This window comes from Ambystoma mexicanum, chromosome 5p (assembly GCF_040938575.1).
Source record: "Ambystoma mexicanum isolate Mex_15411 chromosome 5p, UKY_AmexF1_1, whole genome shotgun sequence".
Taxonomy (NCBI): domain Eukaryota; kingdom Metazoa; phylum Chordata; class Amphibia; order Caudata; family Ambystomatidae; genus Ambystoma; species Ambystoma mexicanum.
The window spans coordinates 1050470536-1050492784 of NC_090930.1; the positions used below are offsets into that span (position 1 = coordinate 1050470536).

General features: G+C 48.5%; 1 protein-coding gene across 2 annotated transcripts in view; it reads right to left on the minus strand.

The window, feature by feature from the left end:
* Positions 1-22249, minus strand: part of RANBP9 (RAN binding protein 9) — a 1122649-nt gene that overhangs the window by 463515 nt on the left and 636885 nt on the right. The window lies entirely within an intron of this gene.

The following is a 22249-nucleotide window of genomic DNA, read 5'->3' on the forward strand; positions in this document are numbered from 1 at the left end:
ACATGCAGGCCCCTGTGACATAGTATTTGAGGGCCGTATGAATTCACCAGAGCGACCTGCACTCCTTCAAGCACTCAGTGTACCAGTTGTGTTCTCCCAATGTTATCTCTAGCCACCGATATCAACTGGAACTTCACCCCTTTACTTATCTGGATTGCTACTCCTCTGGAGTAGGAAGAGAACTACCTATGGCATCCCCAGCTAGCCCCCCATTTACACTCGTAGGTAGGGGTAAGGTGAGTTTCCTGGATTAGTGCTACGTCAATGCGGTGCCTCTTAAGATATATATAGATTATTCCCCCTCTTCTATTCCATGTTGCCACATTAAACCCCAGACGTCAAGATGTCTAAACAGTGAGGCCCAGATCTTCCTATCCATTGCATACTTTACATAAGCGAGTGTTGCCCGTTTCATATAGTGTATCAGTGCAGTGGCCTGACGAGAATCAGACTCCCAACAACCGTAACTGCCTCTAAATCCCTCCCCAACTACCCTCCGATTATCACCCCCTAAACCCCTGGCCATGTGCTCCCCCTACCTCACCTCCCCAATGGGCAACCCCCAACCTACCCGTTAACACTCCCTCACCCCATATCCCGGAAACAGTGTAGAGCACGGAGCGCTAGTGCCCGGCCGAGTCCGCAAGCTCCCTTTCTGACTGAAATGCAAATGTGTCCGAGGTGCTTACATCATATCGTCAATTAGTGTTTGCAGTGTTAATTCCACTCATATTACAAGTTATACAACCTCAGCCGGGGTCTCTCCGGTCATGGTCATCTCTTCAAGGTCTCGGGACGTTTCGGGGGGAGCGTTCGGCAATCTCAACTAGGAAAGAACATGCTGCTTCTGGCGAGGTAAGGAATTGTGTCCTCCCTGCCTGCTGGATCCAGAGCTTTGCTGGAAATAGCATGGAGTACGAAATGTTGCAGTCTCTTGGACGCCTCTTCACCCCTGCAAATGACCGTTGAGAAGCTTGCACTGCTATCGAGAAGTTCGGGTATATTTGGTTCTTGTCGCCGTCATACTGGAGTTCCCCCTTTTCTCTGGCCAGCCGAAGGATCAAGTCGCGGTCCCTATAGATTAGGAGGCATGTGATAATAGGACGGGGGCCGCTCATGGTATCGGGCGATGGAGATAATGCGGATTTCTCCGAACAGGTCTTTACACATAGACTCCACAAATTCTTCCATCTTGGATAGGCCTTGTCGCTCTCTCACTCCGACCAGGCGAATCTTGTTGTGGCAAGCCCTTCCCTCCAAGTCTTCATTTTTGGCTGTTACTGATTTGACCTGGACCTCGAGCGATGACACACTGGCGATAAGGGAAGTGTGCCCATCTTCTAACCCGGATACTCTCCGCTCCACCTCATCAAGCTGGTCACAGTGTTTATCGAGCCGGTGCTGTAGCAGGTCAACTTTGGAGGATGTGTCTAATTTGGAGTCGAGACCTCATATGCCCGCCTTACGGTCCAACAGCATCACCCTGATGTCTACCTCAGGGGCTTGGGCAGCTCTCATTTCCGACTCCCCCGCAGTCCCGGTCAGTTCCTCCTGAAGTTGTGGTCTGGGCGTCTTGGTGGAGGGCCCAATTTCGAAGTTAAGTTTCTGCTGTGATTTATCTGATTTCCCCATATTCAACTACCAACTCTCTCGTGGCTTGTACCATCAGCTCAGGAACGGCTGTGGGAGTTAGGGGTGTTCGCCCTCACTAGTAAAGCAGATGCAAGGTTTCAGTTGTGTGTAAACTCAGTGGTAGGCAGGTGTGTGTTGCCAAGTGCTGGGTTGTCGGAATCGCCGGCCGCCGAGTGCCCGCCCCTGACTGTGCTAGTTTGCTGTGGTGACTAAAACCACCCCAGAGAGGCGGGGTTCTGGAGGTGCTCTTTAATGGGGCGGTATATCAAGGGGCTGGTTCAGACACGCACTGACCGCCGCAGTGGATTCTAGTCTCGTATCTCTCCTTTTGCCCCTCTACGTGGGCCGTATAGAACTTCTTACTCTTCCAGGATTCACTGTTGGTGAGGGCATTAAGAAGGTGCTGACCTGTTTTCTTCACATTACATGCATCTTGGTATGCCTCTCACCCATTGTTTAGTGAAGAGTTGGGGTGTTGTAGTAGTGGCCAGGGTCCCCCATAGGTCGTACTCTCAACACTGGTGTAGGTTTGACAGGTGTATGATCTCTTGACGTTTGCTGGGGGAGGCATGAGCTCCAGGTCACTCCTGACCCCAGCTGTATGTTGAGTCAGTAGATGGATGTGCCAGTCAACTGGATCTGCCGATTCAGTCCAGTTATTGTCAGACAGCTGACACTCCCCTTGCCCACTCCTTAGCCGTGTGAGGACGAGAGTCGTTGCCATTCAGATCCTCTTGCTGGAGACTCCCTCAGTAACGGTTAGAGCATTAACACCCGCTGGGCAGGGCAGACCCTGAACTGCCTCCGGTCCCCAGCCGCCTGCCAGACCCATGGAAAAGTGTCCACTTACTGATTTCTCTGGTTTGAATTAGTTTTTGGAGACAGGTTGATTCCCCCTTCGCCCTCAATGCTGCGGTATATGGCCATGGTGTGCTCACAGTCAGGTCCTCCAGTTAACTTCTATCCCGCCAGCAGTGTTGGTAACCTTGTAGTAGAAGCTCTGATGTTCGTTGGGGGGTGGGCTCCAAACTGCCTCCAGCCCCCAGCTGGGTGTTGAGTGGCTAGCCGTTTCTCACCATAGGTAGGGTGTGGCGAATAAAGATGTTGTCCTCCCTGCTGATTTTCTCCCAAGGAGGACGGCCGACAGCCCCCAGGCCTCTGTTCCATCGGGGCAGTAACTGCAATTCGGAAGGGAGGGCAGCCCGGTGTTGCAGCACAGGGATTACGGGGGGCGGGGTCAGTCTGTTACCCTCCCCAGTTATGTGGCACTATCCTTGTTCAGCCAATAATACTGCAGATTTGTGGGGATCGCCGGACTGAACCCAGTGCTTGCTGTGCTTTGTGTCGCTCTCCAACCTCTGGTAGCCTGTTCACTGCACAGAGGTTCAATAGTCGGCACCACGGTTCGGGGGCCCAGAGCAGGCTCTGCACTGCCTCCGCTCGATGTCACAAGCTCCCCGATTGAAGTCTTCACTCATGTAGGGGGACATGAATGTGTCGTTACAAGAAGGTGCTGAATTCCCCTTCGTGTCAGTTTTCTGCCACCACCCCCCGACCCACTTGGTCACCTGGAGGGGTTGGTCCGAGATGTCGGGCCCACGAACCGAGCATGTAGGTTTCCCTCAGCGCTATGGGTGTCCGCCCTCACCGATTTGGTATTGCAGGCATTTGTTTTCGCTGGCAAGTCACATCACCCTCCGGGCTCGTTGCTATAGTGTCACAGGGAACTACGCTGCAGCATTATCACTATTGTGGCGTCCATTAACCTTCCGTGTGGTTCTTCCGGTGCATGATTCTGCAGTTCACAGAGTGCTGGGGTAAGGCTCTCGGTGTGTCAACCCAGCAGCGCTGCAGGGGGACATGCCTGTCTCCAGGTCTTCCTGGGAGGCTTGTGGGCTTGTCTGCCAACTCCACCCTGAATACTGTTCCCCTGCTGCGCATTCACTCGTCTGCCGGCCTCGAGACCGCAACTGCTCGTGGGCAGCCCCGCTCCTACACCAATGTCAGCGACTATTTAGGCCATTCCTAACACCTTCGGTGTGTAGTTATCTTCGCCTCAGACACCGTTATCAGGATTATTGGGAGATCTCCACAAAGCTCAAAGGGGGCCGCCATCACGGTCGGGCTCTCTGATGCCAAGCCCAACTATACGTTCAAACCAAAAGTTCACAGATAACTAGGAGTGGAAATCCAGATCCAAATATTACACCCAAAGGGTAATCCCATGGTAGATCGAAAAGAACAGTAGCAAAGCCAAAACAGCAGATCCAGGGGTAATCTGTAGCCAGGTTGTGCAGCAGGAAAACCAAACCTGTAAATAGCAAATCCAGGGGAATACAGGTCGAGGAGCCGGCAAAACAGGGTACCAAGTTCTGCATGTCTAGTATGGAGCTTTCAAAACCAAGGTTGTCCTGCACTGCCTCGACATTTTCTCAACACCAGATAAATCAGAGAAAACTCATACATAAAGACCCAAGGTATCATTAAGGCATCCCGCCCAGCTTGAGGATCTGTTGATCCACTACCTTTTAGTCTCAAACCATCTGATGTCTAATGGGAGATTTCTTGCTACCTCATCCACCTCATCCCATAAAGTGTGGGCTAAATTGGAGGCAGCATTGATAGAATGAAGCAGTAGACAACCAGACACAAAAACCTGCCCTCTGATGAAGTGCCCTTCATGGCTAAGAGGAAAAGGGATGCGAGGTGCTACAAGTTGATGCAGGATCCAGGGGTGGTGTGGGGAGGATCCCCTGGTCAACCCCCACCCTATGATCACTGGGCATCTCCAACAAGCTCTGTCCTTGTAAGAGACTTGATGTTGCAAACTACACACCGTTAAGCCGGGAGACCTGCAAACAGCTACCAAGGAGCAGCATCCCTCGCAGAGAAAAATCCAAGGTGAGGCTTACCAGGCTAGAGTTTTTGAGCCCTGCCCCCCACGGACACTTAATCGTACGTGCAAGAACGTGTGAAGTGGGAGGAGTCGTTTAGCACCAAGCTCTGCCAAATGTGGTGGGCAAAGCACATGGGTGACTATTAGATCCAAGATTGCCCACCCCCAGATATCGGGTACAGACCACTTACTAGCGAGTGGAAGGTGCAGAGCAGATAGTACAGTCAGAGGACTGCCTGAGAGTTTAAACAAACCAGCCACATTTGCTAAGAAATATTACAGCGCAGGGGCACTCGGTAAGTGGAGGTCTGTAACGAGTTCTCACTCTCCCAAATCATGGGTCAGAGCTGAATCTAAGTTTCCGTAGCGAAGCGTAAGGATCGACAATACTTTTACATATTTCCATCCCCTTCCAACCCTTGCTGAAACAACATTAAAAGCTGCCAATCACAAAATGTATGTTAAAAACAACAACGGTCAAAGAGAATGCTTCGAACCTTGGAGTGAACATTTTCAAGTTGAAATGTTGGCAAGGGAGTAACGGAGTAATCATGTGGAATTTTGCAATGGCAAGAGCAGGAGTCCTTGTTTCCTCCACTCCATTGTTCACAACAGATAAAGAAAACATTTCAATGTGCTAATGCAATAACACCTTCAGCGGTGTGCCCTAGCAAGTGGTCATCGCCCACTGCCCAGGTTATTAGGACCAAGAGGAGCGTGCCTTTACCATCCCGCCACTAAAGGCATTATTCCCATGAGTACCTTAAACACGCAGCAGGTTGCTACTGGCAGGTTTATTTTGGAAAAATAAAGAGCAAGTACTTTTTTCTAAAAGCAAAAGAGCCTAAAGAAAGAAGGCACCAGGTAAAATAAAAAAGGAGCTAAAATGATCCTTGTTCTTTTTCCATCAATGAACAGTTTAAGGACACTATGTGATGTGTGTGATGTAAACAAGTGGGCAATAAAGTGATTGTTGCTTTTGTTCTTAGGGGATAAACTGTAATGTAGGTGCACTATTTGTCAATGTACAATCTTTTGTATACATTATGTATTTCTACTACATAGAATTATAAAAATAGCGAAAAAGGATAATGGTAAGACACCTATAATTAATGCATTCCATGATAATATACATATGCCAATGTTATGACAATGTTAGTGACAGATTTTCTTCTGTTGTTCAAACAGATATAATGCTTTTTTGAGTGTATGTGGTGCTTTTTACTTGTAGAATGAAACCCTGCATAGTAGCCTGTGCCATTGTACTTTATTGCAGATAAAAAAAGTATGTCCAATTTATTTTATACATACAAATTAGAAATACTCAAATGTCGAGTGTGATTGCAGTTACTACTACAAACAAATAATGTGCCATTAATGTAAAAGAAAGGAGAGGGGTGTATATGTGCGTTTTCCAATAAAAAATTAACCATACATTCAAGATGATGTTTATAAGAAACAGGGTGCAATACTATCAATATATAGTGGCATCTCTACAGAAGATTATGGTAAGTGAGACTAATAGTAGTACTATACTTTATCAACAAAGTTTACCAGCAAGTATTATGTAGTGTAATAGAAATGTATGTTGTTGTAAACCATCACTCGGTTTATGGGTATGAGCTTCGTATGTCTATCATCAATGCTTTCCTGTGATAAACCCCAACAGAAAGTGGAAATGGTTTTATTTAGGAAAGAGCCACAGACTCATTGGTAATCACCCTCTCCTCTGTATGACCGATAAGGATTAGAGGATGGAAACTGGCACCCCTTTCTGTTGTTAAACCACTAGATCATCTGTAGTTTGTTGGTTAGTGGGCAGGTACTTTCTTATACTGTGATATATGTAAAGTAATATTAATGTGAATATGATATTGCAAAAACCCAAACATATAAAGGGATGAATGCACACTATTGTACTAGTGGCAAGTTAAGTGCTATGCTACAGTTAGTACTGTAAACTTGTAAATGGTTTTGTTCTCAATATTGGTTTGTGAATGTTCGCCCATGTATTGATCTATGATATTTACCTACAAGCACATACTGTAATAGCTAGACAATACAATTAATCTTAGTCTCCCACACTTATACTTGTTAGACAAGATTGCATGAAGTACAATGTGGGAGACTGCAACAGCCTTGTCGTCTTGGCAATAGTTAACCCAACCTTTGGTATAAGCATGTACTACACAAGTTGGGTTAACTATTGTTAGGCAAGATTGTATGCAGTACCCTTTGGGTGCACTACAACAACGCTGACCTCCTGGCAATAGGAATCGAACCTTTCGTATAAGTCTGTACTACACAAGTTGGTATCGTGTTGAGCAGCCACGCCTATCTCAGATGGGGTCAATGTGAGCTGTAGGGGAGTTACACATAGATTCACAGTGACAAGTATTCAAATAAACTCTTACACACAAGGTTTCTTGATTAAAGCATTATTAATGTATTTAACAGTCAGTTTGAGAAAGCCTTCTTTAGAAGACGCAATATAATAGAACATAAATACACACTCTTAGTTGCTATAAATCAGCAAGTACCCATTTGGGGTGACACACAGACACTTCCTACACCCTCAGGTGACTTAAATAGCTAGGACATTGTGGACATTAATATATCACTGTTGCATTTGAGTAATACTTGGAAGTATGCCAAAGAAAAAGGTTATTAGAACAAAACAAGAGATCTCACAAATATTCTGAAGCAGTTAAGTACTTTTAGTAACCCCCAATGCAAAGCAAGTTAACCCCTTACTGGAAGGAAGACAAAGCACACAGTCAGAGGGTAGAAGAGTCATTCAGGGAGCCAGGCCAGGCCAAAGTCACCAGGACAAAAGTCTAGGGGAGCAGAAGAAATTCCTGCAGGTAGGTAAAAGTCTTGCACAATGTTTTAGAAGTCTTTGTAGAAAAGAAGAAATCAAAGCAGGGCCACACGGTGATTAGGCTTGTGAAGTTAAGAAGTTGTTAGCAACTCTACAGAAGAAACCAAGACCAGTCTCAACTAAGAACAAGTGAGGTTACACAACAAGAGATACGTTCTTAGACTTTACAGTACCTTTGGTTAGAAGAAAAACGGTTCCAGCAGGCTTCCTTTCCTGTGCAGCTCTGCAGATCCTGTGTTCCTGGGCCTCAGTCCTGGGGACAAGAGGAAGGAGGTCTGGAGGACTCCTGCACTGCAACGGGGCGGTCGGTGACAGAAAAGGACCAACTTCTATTCAGTGGTACTTCGCGGTTGCAGCTCCTCGCGTCTCAACAAGTAGCACCACCGTGAACTCTTGGCTATCGAGGTGGGCTTTTCTTACATCTGGGGTTCAGCACTCTGTTGAGGTGGCTCAGACTCGGTCAGTCCTGCTTCCTGGAAGTCCAGAGGATCTTCCTGATACTCTTGGCCAACTTAAAAGCAAAGCACACAATCTGGTGTTCCTCTCCCTGGCTCTTTGGTTCCAGCAGCAACTGCAGTGGAAATACAACCAGCTCCCAGAGGAGGTCCAGGTGGCTTACTTTGGAGTTCATTGGTCCCACCAACTCAAGGGGAGAAGTCGTCCTTGCAGGGCTTCTCTAGTTGAGACGAATTTGGAGCTTCAGCACAGAAGCAGGGCTTCACTGGACAAAGCAACGGTCCAGGAGTTGCAGTAGGCGTCTCTTCCAATTTCTTCTTCGGATTCCTTAGTCCAGTGGTCGATTCTGCCTTCCAAGCCAAAAAGCACCACCTTTTACGCAGATTTCTCCAATTCATTCCAGCCTAGCTGTCAGTCACCCAGCAGGGTGGCTGTCCTTGCTGGACAGCCACCCGGCCAATCACCTAGGAGTGCACTCCTGTCTCCTAGGAGACAAAGAACAAGGAGTACCGGGCACCTCCCTCACTTCCTACCCCCGCAAGACACCGTGGAGCCAGAGACGGGCTTCACTTGTGAATCCCGCCAAAGACAAAACGAACAAAGGGACCAAACCTGGTTTGGCACGCAGAGTAAATCTCAAGAAGGACCTTTCCACAAAGAAATGGCGATAAAAGAAGACCGGGCCATTTTGACAAAAATGGCACCCTTCGGTTTTACTGCAGCTGTAAAAGCACACAACGGTAGTTAAAATGAAACCACTGCCACTAGCCATTCATTGAGGAAAGGGTAAGAAAATTATTACATGAGAAACTAGACATACTAAGTAACTCCTCAAGCACCCTATTGTAAGATAGTGTGTGCTGGGTCTAGAAAGTTACACATGTAAGTAAAGTCAATTTCACTTCACTGCGCTGGGAAACAGTTTATGCAAGTGAAGGTGTTTAACCTTTGGGAAATCTGAAAGAATTGCCTGTGCCACTGCATTGAAGGTGCTGTGTGACACAAAGTAAAGATGATGCCTATGGAGTTTGTCAGACTCCATACTTAACAAAGAAACAGAGTTCAAATCACATTAAAAATGAGAGAGTAGGAAAAAAAGGGTCTCACTCTCTACAGGTTACAAATTCAAATCCTCAAAATCCAGCAAAGTTGCTGGGGGTCTCCAAGGTAGAGAGGAAGGGAGTAGTTTCTTACCTGTAACTCCATTTCTCCAGCATTGGTATCTTTCATGGATCCACATGCTGTGAATATTTCCAGTCATCAGGCTGGGAAACCTTGGTAACTTTAACTTTGCGTTTTCCTACAGAAAACTACGACACTTCAGTGTCCTATCAGCATTCTTTTTGGGTGCCGCAGGCTAGACCACTAGGACGTCCGATATAAATATCCCGCCCCCGCGGCTTCCCTTCAGATTTAAATCTCCAAAACAGAGGAACCCCTAATGAAGGCTTGTCTGCAGGCGCATGTGAATCCATGAAAGATACCAACGCTGGCGAAATGGAGATACAGGTAAGAAACTACTCCCTTCTCCAGCATTGGATCTTTCATGGATTCACATGCTGTGAATAGATTATATAGCAGTATGACAACTTGAAGGTGCATGACAGGCAAACCACACTACATGCCTTAGGACATGACAATTAACCCCACAAATGACATGCAACAGGCATGATAACAAAAAAACAGTAAGGCAAAAAACAACAGAACATCCCCTGAAGCTGCGGGGCCTACCTTACTGAAACAGGCGTTGGAGGACTGCCCGTCCCACCTGCACATCTTCAACATGTTGTTACCCCAGGCAGTAGTGCCTGGTGAAGGTATGCAGCACCGCCCAGGAAGCCGCCTGGCAAATATCCATGAGCGGTATACCAGACCATAGCGCCGCCTCCGATGCTGTGGACCATGTAGAATGGGCCCTAGGAGTGCCCCTCAAAGGCTTGCCAGCTTTTGCGTGACAAAATGAAATTGTAGAGGAGACCCAACAGGAAAGTCTCTGCTTGGAAATAGATAGCCCCTTGTTGGAGGAACCAAATGCCACAAACGGCTGCTTCGACCTCCGGAAGCAGCGAGTACGGTTCAAATAAAACTTCAATGCCCTCTTAACGTCCAGAGAATGCAGGGCCTTTTCTGCCGGCGTGGTCCCATTAGCAAAGAACGCGAAAAGGCAATGGAAGCAAGTTTGTGAAATGCGGATGGCACTTTCCGGATAAAGTGCGGATTAGTAGCTAGGAGAAACTTGTCCCTCAAATCTCAGATACGGAGGGTCAATTACCAGTGCCTGCAATTCTGACACCCTTCTGGCTGACGTGATCGCAACCAGAAATGCGACTTTCCACGAGAAGAACTTCAATGAAACCGTCGACATGGGTTCAAACGGTGGTTTAATCAGAGCAGAGAGAACTACAATGAGGCTCCACACCGGTGCAAACCTCTTCGCCGGGGGAAATGTCCGAAACAGTCCTTTCAAAAAATGCTTAACCAACCGATCACTAAAGAGGGGAGTAGTTTGTCGCTGCCTTGTGAACCTAGAAATCGCCGCCAAATGCACCTTGATCGATGACAATGCCAGGGCCCCTTGCGCAAGCTGTAACAAGTACTGGAGAATCTGGCTCAGATAGACGTCCAATGGCCACACTTCTGGATGCCCCTCACACCAGGCACAGAACCTTGCCCATTTACGACCATTCGATACATTGGTAGAAGGGGCTCTTGCTGCCTGCAGGATCCACTGACACTCCTGTGAGATACCTAGATGATCAAACTCAGCGTGGTCAGGAGCCACGCAGCCAGGCTGACAGATGCTGGATCTTGATGCCACACCCTGCATTCGCCCTGTGACAGGAGAACCCGGTCCTCTCCTAGACGAAACGGCTCTTCCACAGCCAGATGAAGTAGATCTGATAACCACGTCTGCCTGGGCCAGAACGGGGCTACCAATATCTCTCTTCACTGGTACTTGTGCACCCACTGGATCGTTCTCCGAATCAGTGGAAACGGGGGAAGCTCTCATGCGAAGAGGCCCGTCCACGGGAACGAGAATGCCTCCCCCATCGACTCCGGATCAGCCACTCTGCTGGCAAACCCCAGACACTGCTTGTTTTCTTGCGTGGCTAACAAATCCAGTGGTGGAGACCCCCATTTTTAAAAGATTTTTGCAACCTGCTCCTTCTTCAGCCGCCACTCGTGCAGCTGACTGGTGTCTCTGCTGAGCGCGTCGGCCTGAACATTCTGAACCCCCGGCAGATGAAAAGCCACAATATGGTTCCCCTGAGCCAGGGACCAATGCCAGACGACCTGAGCCTCCTTCGACAGGATCCGGGAATGTGTGCTGCCCTACTTCCTCAAATAGAACATTGTGGTGGCATTGTCCGTTAACACACGCATCACTGTTCCTTGAATGTGAGGTAGAAACTACTTAAGAGCACAGTGCACCGCTCTCAATTCTAGCACGTTGATATGCAAAACTGTCTCCTCCCGACACCATAGACCCTCTACCTGTGACTTGTCAAGGTACGCCCCCACCCCACCTGGGAAGCGTCTGCCACGATCGTGAACTGAAACGCTGGTTCCAGCAGAGGCATGCCCTGTACGAGATGGTCTGTGCAAGTCAACCACCAAAGGGCTTCCACGAGCCCTTTGGCAAAGACCACTGTGTTCAACCACGACCCTAGACACTGCGACCACCTGTCTGCGAGGAATTCCTGCACTGGTCTCATGAACAGGCGGCAATTTGGAACGAGAGGAATGCATGATGCCATTGGCTCCCAACAGCGGCATGTAACTTCGGACCGAGACCACCGTACCATGGTCCCACTCGCCCGCCTTGGACAGCAACTTCACCACTCTTTTGCTGGAATGTTTCACCAGATTGTCCTGGGTAAGAAACTGAGCCCCCAGAAACACCAACTCCCTGGACGGCATCAGATAGGATTTTTTGAAATTGACAGCGAATCCCAGTTATTGCAACAGGTCCATGGTCACCATGAGAGACTCCATCGTCTGATCTGGCGACAGACCCCTCACCAACCAATCGTCCAGGTAGGGGTACACATGATGGCCTTCCCTGCGGAGGAAGGAAGCCACCGGGGCCAGGCACTTTGTGAATGTCCTGGGAGACTTCAGGCCAAATGGGAGGACACGGAACTGGTAATGATCTTTCCCGACCACAAAACGCAGGAACTTGCAGTCTTTTTGCCTCATCGGGATGTGAAAGTGGGTGTCTTGCAGATCTAAATGCCAGGAACTCTCCCGATTGCACCGATCAGATGGCATCCTGAAGTGTGAGCATCTTCAACTTCAGGTGTTGCAGATTCGTGTTTAGTTGCCGAAGATCTAGAATAGGCATCCACTTGCCATTGGGCTTTTTTACAATTTAATACCAGGAGAACACCCGTGGCCCCGCTCCGAGTCCGGAACAGGTTCTATTGCCCCTTTCGCTAGCATAAGGACCACCTCCTGCCGCAAGACAGGAAGGTGCGGTTGTGCCACATACACGGGCGGAATGAGGACTGGAGGACAACGAAACTCCACGAGTGGCCAACACGTACTGTATCCAGCACCCAGCGGTCTGACATGATAAGTTGCCACTCGTCGATGTGGTTCACCACCCTGCCCCCAGCAGATTGCCCACATGGCAGTCACCATTGAGATTTCGACTGCCTCCCTTTAGCAGCCGGGGCGTGTGCACCCTTTTTACGCTGTGCTTGAAAGTCCCTGCTCTTTTGAGCCAACTGGAACAAGCGCCTGTAGCCTTGAGACGAATAGCTGGAGCATTCGTAACCTCTCTCGGGCGGCGGCAAACCAGGCTGTGAGCCCCTTCCTAGAACGGGTCTCCCTATGGAGCCATTGCCCACGAGGGGCGGTTTAAACGGAGGAACCCGGCGGGAGGATGAAGATGCCCAGGGGGAAGCGTGGCTGGAGGGCGAGACTGAGGCCGGAGCTGGAGGACGAGACTACGAGGCCAGAACATACTGCCCCCATAGAAGACGTCTGGGGCGAAGACGGCAACATGGAGCAGGAACGCCCTGCGAGCGGCGCAGAAATTAGAAAAGAGGGCCGTGTGTCAGCCGCCCCAGATGGGGGTGTTGCGGAGGGACGGGGGAGCAGAGACGGTAGACTCCCAGCGGCAGCTGACGGCAGAAGCCCGGGGCCGTCAGGCTCAGAGGAGGAAACCGGAGCCAAAATCGCAGGTCTCCACAAACAGACTGAGGGCATCGGAAACAGGGAAGTCCTGCACACAGGGAGCACGCAAGAAGGGGGAGAGAATTATAGTGCGTACTACACAGACAACTGGGGATACAATGAAAATGCAGGGTATTCCTCACCTCAAGGTCCAGGCCAGTACACCTTCAGTATCAGGGTACATGCAGCCACAGTACTTCCTCCATTATGGCATCCTTCACTCTGGAGAGAAGGGGGCGGAGCTTGGAGAGGTTTTTCTAACCTACATGGTATCCCAACTTCTGATTGGTTTGAGAGGGTCCAGCCCCTATAGAAACCAAAAATCAAGGAAGGACTGATGTGTTTTTCTCCCTTCTGTTTCAGAACAGAGACCAGTGCGAGGAAGGAGCACCAAGACTGTTCTGGGTCTACGAGGACTAACCATAGGTTCTGCCCTTACCCCAGGAGAGGCCAAGCCAGAACCTGAATTTGGACTAATTTAAGGAGAATTATTCTGACATTGTGGTTTCTCCTGCCCAATTTTTTTTGGTCAATAAAGACTGATTTTTTTTATAAGCAGAAATCAGTCCAGTGTGTTCTTGCACATTTTTGGTGGGAGTGGTATAAAGGAAAACACCATGGAGGCCATCATCAAGGCCCTAACCGACGGTCAACAGCAGCTACAACAGCTCATGCAGGTTCAGAGCCACCAAGCGCAGACTGACAGACAAGCGCTACAACAGGCCTTACAACTACAGGCAGCCAATCAAGATGCCTTAAAGCAAATTACTGAAGCCATGACAGCTGCAAGGGCTACTTGTATTGCCCCAACCAATGTGTTACAAAAATTCCAACAAGGAAAAAACTTGGGATATTGCTTCACAAATTTCGAGAGAGTCGCCAGAAACTCACAATGACCGGTGGAAAAATAGGGGCACTTCATTGCTCCTTTGTTGACAGGTCCCATGGAGGGGGCTTACCTGGCTGCCAATCCAGCAGGTGACTCAAGCTATGCAGACATCAAGAAAACCATCCTGGAAAGGATGGGGGTGGGGGTGGAGTCGATGAAGAGGCCTATAGGTCCCGGCTAAGAGAAACCAGACTACGTAGTGGGGAGACGACGAGACAACTGTATTATAGAATACACAATCTCAGCAAGAAATGGCTAAAACAGCATCCGTACAAGAAATTATGGACAAAATCAAACTAGAACAGTTTGTGGAAGCCTTGCCAGCAGCCATGCAAAGGTGCGTTCGCCAACACCACAGACCTACCCTGGCTGAAGCGATTGACATTGCCTCTGCCTTCCAAAAACCGGGTCCCTCACGTGTGATCCCTACAGAGTCCCTAAAACAGTTCCACGAGGAACCAACATGGGTGAAAAAAAAATCCTGTGGACTGAGACAAGGGGTCCCAGCAGCTGACAGCCACAATGTTTCAATTGTGGGGAGTGGGGACATAATGCCCGATTATGTACCAAGAAACCAAAGGCAGAGCCGATGGAGATCGGATGGGCTGAACCAAGAGAGTTCCGACACAGATGAGAGCCTTATATAGTCGAAGTCAGAGTGGATGGAACCCCACGCCAGGGGCTTCTCGACACCGCCAGTGAACAATCAGCAATAAGACCAGAAGTAAGTGGGGATGGAATGGCTGGGGAACTCAATATACCGATAAAGTGTGTGCATGGGGACATGAAAAGATATCCGACAAAGGAGGTAGATCTAGAGGTCAATGGGGTACTTTCCAGAATGAGGGTTGTCATAATGCCAAACTTATCCACACCAGTATTAGTGGGAACTGACCTACCCTCATTTCAGGATTGTGTAAAGAATAGGGAATGGCTCAAAAACGCCCCTTATAACAACACCGAAATTGAACCACAGGACAGCAAACTACCAAAGAAAACCAGGAAAGAGGTTAGGGAGGCAAAGGGAAAATGGGGTGAAACAAACTGATATATAGGCCTAATAGATTGGATACCAGAGGACCAGAAGATCACCTTCCGAAATGAATTGTTGACAGATCCTACGCTGCGAACTGCTAGGGAACAAGCAAAACCCAACCCTGGGATAGGAACTGAATACCCCTGGTTTAAGGCTAAGAAGGGTCTTATCTATCGAATAACCACAGACCCACAAAAAGGAGAAATTGCACAGTTGCTGGTTCCAGTGAGTTTCAGACCCACAGTGTTAAGGTTAGCACAAGATGACGTACTTGGTGGTCCTTTAGGCAAGGATAAAACGCAAGACAAATTGTTGAAACTGTATTTTAGGCATGGTATTTACAAAGAAATAGCCAAGTTCTGTGAAGAATGCCCGGTTTGTCAGAAAACAAATCCCAACAAACCCCAAAAAGCACTGTTACATCCTATGCCACTTATAAAGGAACCTTTTTCTAGGATTGGTATGGACCTGGTGGGACCTTTAGAACCCAGCAGCCATGGACATCAGCATATATTGGTCATAGTTGACTATGCCACAAGATACCCGGAGGCCTTTCCCATGAGTGGTATAAATTCAGCGCAAGTGTGCAACCAACTGGTTCCATTTTGTTCACGGGTAGGGATTCCAACAGAGATCGTAACTGACCAGGGGAGGTGTTTTGTGTCCAACGTGATGAAAAAAGTGTGCCAACAACTACGCATTAAACACATACGTACCTCTATTTATCACCCTCAGACCGATGGACTAGTGGAGAGATATAACAAGACCATTAAAATGATGTTAAAAAAGGTCACTGCACCCACGGGCAAGGATTGGGACAGAGTGTTATCCTGGGTACTCATGGTATTAAGAGACACCCTGGACCACATTCAGGGAAACGATGACTAATGATTCAAAGTTTTTCCGAAGTGTTAATTGAAACAATGTTTTAACACACATGAACACTTTTGGGGTGGTCCACCTTTTTCAGTGTGGAAGCTGATTCTTGCTCTAGTGCCGATTAGTGGATGACCTCAAAGAGCAATATTCACAGAAGGTTCCTCATATTATATGGGGGCTTCTGTCCTTAGGCATGGGGTGTATGGGGCTTCTGCCCATTTCTGGGGTGACTGTCTAAACAGAACTGTGGCGTCCCGAGGCCAGATACAAGCAGCCGCTCGAGAAAGCACACGGTGAGTGGCACCTATGCGATTTCTCACGCGTCAACTAAAAGAGATTCTCCGAATGCATATGGCCCGTGCACGAACGCAAGCAATGGTTTGCAATGGCTCCCATGTTTGAAATTTGTGCAGCTCCCCAAGCGAGCGCAAGCACTAAGATGATTTAAGCCAATCCAAAAGGGCACGTAGCTCCCTAAGTGACAATAAGCATCCTCGAACGTGTGCTTCGGTCTGCCATTTTGACGGCCGCGCACACGATCGGGATCTACACAGGGCACCCATTAACTCGAAAGAGACGCTCCAAATGCATACGGCCCGCGCACGAATGCAAACAATGGGTTGCCACGGCTCCCATGTTTGAAATCGGTGCAGCTCCCCAAGCGAGCACGAGCACAAAAATGATTTATGCCAAAACTAGGGCCCAATGAACCTACCACTGTGGTATTGGTATTTTTTGAAAACAGGACAGTAAGGGATCTCTAACATATGCCCCATGTTACCTTGCAGGACTCGAGAGACGTACCACCACAGCCAAAAAACCTGGCCAACAGCTTGCACACGCCAGAGCTTTTGGAAGGTAACCACCAACAATTAATGTCAAAAAAGTGTCAAAAAAAAGAGTCCAAAATAGCCAGAATGATCAGACTGTTCAGAAAATCCTAATGTCTATTAATTTGTTCTAAATAACTTAAGCACTCCTTTATTCAGATGATGAAAAAGAAATAATGACCTCAAGACCCAAAACCCACTCTGGTTTTTGTTTCCCCTAGGTGAATGGGCCAACGGACCACGTGCCCCTCACCTGCCCTTGATCTCCTCGAGACATAAGAAAATTATGGTCCTGAAGAAGATGATAAATAGCCATCATCGAAACCAGTCGACCACCTTTTAACCAAGGATATCTCAGAAATTAACCAGGGATACCCCGTGAACTAGACCATAAAAACACTGTACTATGGATGAGGTTCCTTGTTTTTAACCACTTTTTACGAACAATTTGTTTGTTTCCAGAACCATCAACGAGTAATTTGTAACTCGGGGACCACACACTTCCTATGAAGGTCATTAAAAGAAGATAAAACAGTTCCTCTCTGAAATGTGGCCCCAAGTTCCTCTGAAACAAAACAGTCACCCCAGAAATGGGCAGAAGCCACATACACCCCATGCCTAAGGACAGAAGCCCCCATATAATATGAGGAACCTTCTGTGAATATTGCTCTTTGAGGTCATCCATTAAGAGACACCCCACAGTCATCCTCAGGGTTTTCTCTTTTTGAGTTATTTGGGCACCGACCAAAAACCATTCTCGACATTGCCAAAACCGAGTGGGAGGAAAAAGAGGAAGAGACCCGTCTAGCAGACTATGTGATCAATCTTAGAACACATCTTTCCAACTTGAGGGAGATGGCACAAGAAAACCTTGGGAGAGCCCAAGCCTATCAGGAGAAGTATTACAATAAGAACACTAGAGCCCGGTCCTTCCGGGTGGGGGACAAGGTACTGGTATTGCCATCAACCTCACAAAACAAAATGTTGGCACAATGGCGAGGGCCATATAAAATCAAAGCCATATTAGGTCCCGTGAACTATTTGGTGGAACAGCCAGATAGACAAGCAAAAACACAGAACTGCCATATAAACCTTCTGAAGGAGTGGAAGGAATCCTTTACCGAATCCACAGGTATAGGATGCTTACAGGTGAACTGTTCAGATTTCAGTGATGTTCAATGGGGTAAGCAGCTCAGGAACCAAGAAAAAGAAGAACTAAAGAATCACCTACACTCATTGAGGCATGTATTCTCGGTTTTCCCTGGAAGGACGAACCTTGTGGAACACGAGATTAACACTGACCACACCCAGACAGTAAGGATACGACCTTACCGGTTACCAGAGTCCAAAAGGGAAGTGATTCAAAAAGAGGTGGAAGAAATGCTGCGTCTAGGGGTCATAGAACCGTCAACTAGTCATTGGTCCTCCCCCATCGTACTAGTTCCGAAACCAGACGGTTCAACCAGGTTCTGTATGGACTACAGGAAGTTAATGAAATCTCCACATATCAAGCATATCCAATGCCAAGAATTGATGAACTGTTAGAACAACTAGGTACAGCTCAATATATTAGTACGATTGATCTAATCAAGGGATATTGGCAGATCCCTCTTCGAAAGGAGGATAAGATCAAAACCGCATTTTCAACACCCTAAGGGTTGTACCAATTCTCAGTGCTCCCCCTTGGCTTACACAGAGCACCAGCAATTTCCAGGCCTTAATGAATAAAGTACTAGCTCCTCATGCTTCTTACAGTTCTGCCTATTTGGACGATATAGTAGTATTTAGTCAAACATGGAAAGAACACTTGAACCATTTACAACGAGTGGTTGCAGACCTCAGGAAAGCTGGCTTACACATTAACCCAAAGAAAACCATCCTAGCGGCAAAGGAGACTAGTTATCTGGGTTATATGGTAGGTGGAGGGGTGATTAAACCTCAAGTGGACAAGGTGGACGCAATCACACGGTTGACCATGCCAGGCAACAAAAAACAGATACAAGCCTTTTTAGGATTCGTAGGATAATACAGGAGATTTATACCTCTGTTTTCCAGTATTGCCAGTCCCCTCACCGAAGCTCTTAAATCATCTTATAAAGGCAATATATTGGAAGACCACCTAGCTATATCCGCCTTTAGGACGCTCAAAAATTACATAGCAGCCTTACCAGTACTACAATGCCCTGATTTTGAGAAACCTTTCTTCGTGCAAACTGACGCCTCCGGAACAGGATTAGGTGCTGTCCTCTCACAAGGTTCAGACGAAGACTTGTACCCAGTGGCGTTTATAAGTCGCAAGCTCTTGTCACACGAATTAGCATATTCCCGTCATGCTCACCTTAACTCTGCCAGAGTATCAGGAACCTCAGCTTGGTGCTCTCTCTTGCTCACTTGACTGACTGCATCTATGGGAAACCAGAAGACAGGTGGTGGTGGGTTAAAGGCCTTGTGGTAGTTGTAATCCCCACCCTGTCCTCTTAACCTTTCCGTGACTGCCTCCCCTCTATGTATGCGTGTGCTCACCTTAGGAGTTAAGAAGATTAGCTCTCCAGCCTGCTTTCTCCCTTAACAGCAGCGCAATAGTTCAAATCCACCAGTTGCTTCACTGATGAGTCCTGCCCGGACCTGCTGTGGCTTGGATTATGCTGTGCTTTTGGAGTGGGATTGTTGCTGTATAGCTTGGCTTGCTTGCTGGCTTGTTCAATATTGCTTATTGTCTTTGGTTCTGTCCGTTTTGCCTTGTTCTAATTATCCATGCACAATAAACATTCCTTTGTTCTAATGTTCGTTTTTACATGCTGTGCTCTTCATCCCTTTCTTTACTCATAGTTCCTTTTCTCCTTGCAGGGTTCTGGTGGAGCCGGGCACTTGAGCGTGGCTGAGCGAATGGCAGTTGTAGCTGATGACTTATGGAGGGCCGCGGGCACGATGGCTGCAGCTGCAGAGGTGTTGCGAAGGGGCCGCAGACCCGATGATGGCAACAGCTGATGAGGAGCCGGGCCGACGCGGACATGTTGCAGGGAGGCCGCGGACCCGATGAATATAGCAGCCACACCCAGGAGGCTAGACTGCAGCCTTCAACAGTATTTGGGCTGATTCCCCTCCATGTGGGGTGGCAAATCTGTGTCCCTGGTGCCATCTACCCCATGCCTACCATGCCTGGGTCCAGCTGGGCTCATTCCAAGTTCTCTTGGTGGTGCAGTAGGGGGTCTTAATGAATGATGAACCCAATGGGGGTGCTTTGGGGCAAGCGTGTGCATGGAATACGGAATTGGTGGCAGCAAGTGCTGCAGGGTTGGTGGTCGTGACAATTCCACTCTGGACAAAGAGTGCCTCGCCATTAAATGGGTCATTGAAACACTTCGGTACTATCTGTTGGGCAGGTCCTTCACGGTTTTTACCGACCATGTACCTCTACAATAGTTAGCAAGACACAAGGATTCCAATCAGAGTTTTGAGATGGGTCCTTACACTACAAGCCTTTTGTTTCAAGACTGTACATAAACCAGCAGCATTCCAAGTGGTGCCTGATTATTTATCAAGGAGTCTGGATCGGCCCGACCGGCTTGATTCCTCAGGGGGGTGTATGTGAGCCCCTTCCTAGAACAGGTCTCCCTATGGAGCCATTGCCCACGAGGGGCGGTTTAAACGGAGGAACCTGGCGGGAGGATGAAGACGCCCAGAGGGAAGCGTGGCTGGAGGACGAGATTGCGAGGCCGGAGCTGGAGGACGAGACTACGAGGCCGGATCATACTGCCGCCATAGAAGACGTCTGGGACGAAGACGGCAACATGGAGCAGGAACGCCCTGCGAGCGGCGCAGAAATAAGAGAGGGCCGTGTGCCAGCCGCGCCAGATGGGGGTGTTGCGGAGAGAAGGGGAAGCAGCGACGGCAGACTCCCAGCGGCAGCTGACGGCAGAAGCCAGAGCCGAAACTACGGGTTTCCACAAACAGACTGAGAGCATCGGAAAACAGGGAGGTCCTGCACACAGGGAGGGGGGAGAGAATTATAGTGCGTGCTACACAGACAACAGGGGATACAATGAAAATGCAGGGTATTCCTCACCTCATGGTCCAGGCCAGGACGTCTTCAGTATCGGGGAACATGCGGCCACAGTACTTCCTCCATTATGGCATCCTTCACTCTGGAGAGAAGGGGGCAGAGCTTGGAGGGTTTTTTCTAACCTACAGGGTATCCCAACTTCTGATTGGTTTGAGAGGGTCCAGCCCCTATATAAACCAAAAATCAAGGCAGGACTGATGTGTTTTTCTCCCTTCCGTTTCAGAACAGAGACCAGGGCGAGGAAGGAGCACCAAGACTGTGCTGGGCCTACGAGGACTAACCATAGGTTCTGTCCTTATCCCAGGAGAGGCCAAGCCAGAACCTGAATTTGGACTAATTTAAGGAGAATTATTCTGACATTGTGGTTTCTCCTGCTTGATTCTTTTTTTTTTGTCAAAGTGATTTTTTTTTTTATAAGCAGAAATCAGTCCAGTGTGTTCTTACACAGGGATTGCTAGAGGCTCCACGAAAGGCCCGAAACAAACGAAAAGGATGGCCACTATGCAAGAAACCTAAAGATTTCACGGTCTCAGTGTCCTTTTTCATGCCCTTCAGGGCCTCGTCGATCATTTCCCCAAACAAGTGTTCACCCTCACAGGAAATATCCACCACTATGTTGGACTTCCGGGCGAAAATCCGTGCATTTCAGTGAAGCCTACCGCTGGAGCACAACCCCATTATCGATTAGCTTAAAACACGACTTTGCCATGTCCACTGCAATGTTGATGCTGTGGTGTGAGGCCTCCTCCCCCTCCCGAACAGCAGCATTGCCTCCTTGCGGTGTTGCTCTGGGAAATTATCAAATATCGGGGCCAGCCTGTGCCACATCTCCCCATCATACCTGTACATAATAGCCAAGGAATTTGCAGCTTTTACCGTGGTATCCCCCACAGTCAGGACCTTCTTCCCAAACGTGTCCTGCTTCCTGGCTTCCCTGTCCAGGGGCGTAACACATTTGTGTTGGCTTCTGGCCTTACACCTAGCCGTCACCACGGACTCAGGCGTGGGCTGCGACACTAGACATTTGGGGTGGGGGGGGCGATTCGGGAGCCTTGAACTTTTTTTCTAGGCACCCTTCACCGCAGGTTCAGAAAACGGGTGGCGCATAGTGCGCAGACCCTCCTGCCACATGTGGTCCAGAATCGGAACCGAGAAGACCGCCTTCTGTCGCTTTCCCATATGGTCAAATAGAAAACAGTCTTTTTGTTCTTCAGGAGCCAGGCCAAACTCCTGACATGCCTTTGCCATCATGGCGTGGAAAGCCCCAACATCATCCAGCGAAGACGGTTGAGCCGTGCTACTAGGCTGTTCCACCTCATGATCCGTATCCCATGCATCATACCTCGTTGGAGATGAAGACTCAGTCGACAGGGTATCACGTGAAGCACTCTCATGATCCGAATCTGGCAACTCCCCTTCTTTCAGGATGACTTCTGTGACGGTCCAACACAACCGGCAACTGCACCGGAGACGACCTCCTAGGGGCCACACAAGGCACACACTCAA